The sequence below is a fragment of the Carlito syrichta genome, unplaced genomic scaffold, assembly GCF_000164805.1.
Source record: "Carlito syrichta isolate Samal-C Ts95f unplaced genomic scaffold, Tarsius_syrichta-2.0.1 Scaffold305193, whole genome shotgun sequence".
NCBI classification, from domain to species: Eukaryota; Metazoa; Chordata; class Mammalia; order Primates; family Tarsiidae; genus Carlito; species Carlito syrichta.
This window is the reverse complement of record NW_007249289.1, coordinates 112,387-115,404: the sequence shown is the minus strand read 5'-3', so window position 1 is coordinate 115,404 and position 3,018 is coordinate 112,387. Positions and strand designations below refer to the sequence as shown.

The 3,018-nt window shown below is 50.0% G+C and overlaps 1 protein-coding gene across 1 annotated transcript in view; it reads right to left on the bottom strand.

The window, feature by feature from the left end:
• LOC103263625 (hemicentin-2-like) overlaps positions 1–3,018 on the bottom strand; it is a 47,706-nt gene that overhangs the window by 5,047 nt on the left and 39,641 nt on the right.

Below are 3,018 nucleotides of genomic sequence, written 5' to 3'. Positions count from 1 at the left end.
GAATCAGTATAAAGAGAAAGAGAGTGTCCAGCCGCTAGCTGAAATGCCCAAGTGGCAGCTGTAAGTTCTGCCTGTTGGTTAGTGGTGCCTGGCGGGAGAGGCTTTGCTTCAATGACGTGTGTAACAGAGGTGATGGCGTATCCCGCAACCCTGGGACCCATTGTGTAGGAAGGAGCTGCTATCAGTGAACCGGGTATAGGAGGGGGAGGGCAAAGGGCCTTCCTGGATGTGAACCAGGCAAGGGAGGAGAGACTTAACAGTCTCTATGCAGTCGTGGGTTAGTGGGGCTGTGGAAGAAGGGAGCAACATGGCTGGGTTTAGGGGTGTACAAGTTTGAGAGGATATGGAGGGATCCTGTAAAAAGAAGACAAGGAGCGATAGGACTCGACCGGGAGGCAGCGTTTGAAGGCCTTTGTAGCTTAGGAGGTGCTATAGATGGTGGGGGGAGGTTACGGTAATAGGGGCCCTGAAGGTGAGTTTTTTGGATTCGCACATCAACATGTGGGCGGCAGACAATGCTCACAGATGTGGGGCCCAGCCCTGGACAGTGTGGTCTAACTGTTTTGAGAGATAGGCCACTGGGGCAAATGTTTGTCCACAAAGTTGTCCCAGGACTCCCAAGGCCACCCCCTTGTTTTCGTGGACATATAGGATGAAAGGTCGGTGTACGTCTGGCAGATGAAGAGCGGGGGCCTGCTGGAGGGCAACAAAGGGTTGTTTAATGGAGGAGGGTGTTAGTGGCTCATTGGGATCTCCCTTTGTGAGAGCATAGAGTGGCTTCGCGAGTAAGGCAAAGTTGGGAATCCACACCCAAAAGTATCCCGCTAGTCCCCAAAATGATTGAATTTCCTGCTTAGTTTTAGGTATATCTAGGGATTTAATTAGGGCCTTCCAATCTGTTGTTATAGCCATCTGTTGGAGTGAGACGGCTACCCCTAGATATGTGACTTGTGTGACAGACAGTTGACCTTTTGAGGGGATACCCAATATCCTTTTTCCACTAGAAAGTTAAGCATGAGTGCAGTGTCTGTTCGAGAATCAGCTAAGGAAGGGCTACACAGGAGGAGGTCGTCTATGTATTGAATAAGGGTGGATTTGGTAAGTGAGAGAGACTTAAGATCTGCTGCTAAGGTTTGACTGAACAGGTGGGGGCCATCTCGAAAGCCTTGTTGTAGGACTGTCCCAAGTGAGTTGTTGTGAGTGGTGAGATATTGGATCAGTCCACGTGAACGCGAAGATGTTTTGTGAGTCTGCTGCCAGGGGGATGGTAAAGAATGCATCTTTAAGGTCAAGAACCGAGAAGTGAGTAGGGGTTGGAGGAATTGAAGATAAGAAGGTATAGGGATTAGGAACTAGCGGGTGGATGGGGATGACAGCTGCATTAATGAGCCTTATCCTGCACTAAGCGGTAAGTGCTGTTTGGTTTTTGTACTGCTAAAATGGGGGTGTTGAATGGGGAGTTAGTGGGGCGCAGATATCCCTTTTATAGCAAAGAGTTAATGACAGGTTGGAGTTCTAGAAGACTGGAGGTAGGAAGAGAGTATTGTGGCTGATTCGGATATGCAGAATGATTTGTAAGTTGAATGTGGACTGGGGGGCGGTGTGCTAGGGACGGGGAGTCTATGTCCCATACTTGAGGATTCACTATTGAGGAGGGCAAAGGAGGAAGTGAGTCAGAATTATCAGTGGTTAGAAGGGCCAAGAACGGGGTTGTAGGGGAAGGGTTGCTGAGGGCCACACTTGGGTTGAAGGTGATGGATGCCTGAAACTTGGCTAAAATGTCTCTGCCCATAAGAGGCACAGGACATTGAGGCATTACCAAAAAGAAATGAGTGAAGGGGACGTTTACAAAGATGCATGTAACTGTAGGAGTTATGCATGGAAGGATGGACTGGCCCCCTACCCCGACTATAGGGGACTTAGAAGGGAAGTCGGGCCCCAAAACTCTCGTATGACAGAAAGGGTGGCTCCGGTATCCAGGAGAAAGTGGATGGGGCGCCCGTCAACGGTTATAGTGACCCTGGGTTCCTGACGATTTGAGGTTAGTGTCGGGCAGGGAGACCCTGGGTCCCGTCAGTCTAAAGTTGCTGCCATGCCCAACAGGTCCAGAGCGGGATGGGGGGTTGACCCGGTCCCTCCTTGGGGACTGGGGCAGTCCACTGACCAGTGTCCCGCCTGTTCACATCTAGGACATGGTTTTTGGGGTACTCCGGGGTTGGGGCACCCTCATGCCCAATGCCCTGGCTGCACGCACTTGAAGCAGGGTCCTGGTGGTTGTCATTGGTTTCAGGCGTTGCCACCACCCTGGGTGATACCAGAGGTGACCCTGTTGCCATGGAGGGCCTGGGCCAGCATTTGATATTTGTGTTTTTTGCCTTCTTGGCCCGGTTATGGAACACTTTAAAGGCTGCTGTGAGAACGTCATGTTGGGGAGTGAGGGGGCCTCGGTCGAGTTTTTTTAGTTTTGACCAAATATCTGGATAGCTTTGGGAGAAAAAATATGTCATTAGGAGTTGTCGGCCTTCAGGGGTTTCGGGGTCTATGTTAGTAAATTGTTGGAGCGCTCTGGTGAGTCAGCTGAGGAAGTTGGTGGGGTTTTTCCTCTTCTTCCTGATTGACTTCCTGGAGTTTTTCAAAGTTAACTGTCTTTTGTGCAGCCCTGCACAACCCGGAATGGAGGCAAGTAGAAAAACAGTCCCTAGCTTCAATGCCAGCAGGGGAGTTGTAATCCCAGCCTGGGTCTTGGTCTGGGACTGCCGTCGCCCCAAGAGGGTGAGCAGGGGTGGTTTGATGAATTTCATCTGCATATATTCTAGCCTGTTCCCAATCCCTTCTACGTTCTTCTGGAAGTAGGGTGTTGGAGAGGGTAAGATAGATATCATGAAAAATGAGGCTATAGGACTGGATGAGGTATTGAAGCTGTTTAATGTAGCTTAGTTAGTTAGTTGTGTATGACCCGAGACGTTTTTCTATTTGTGAGAGGTCTGATATAGAAAAAGGGACATGTACCTGAACCAC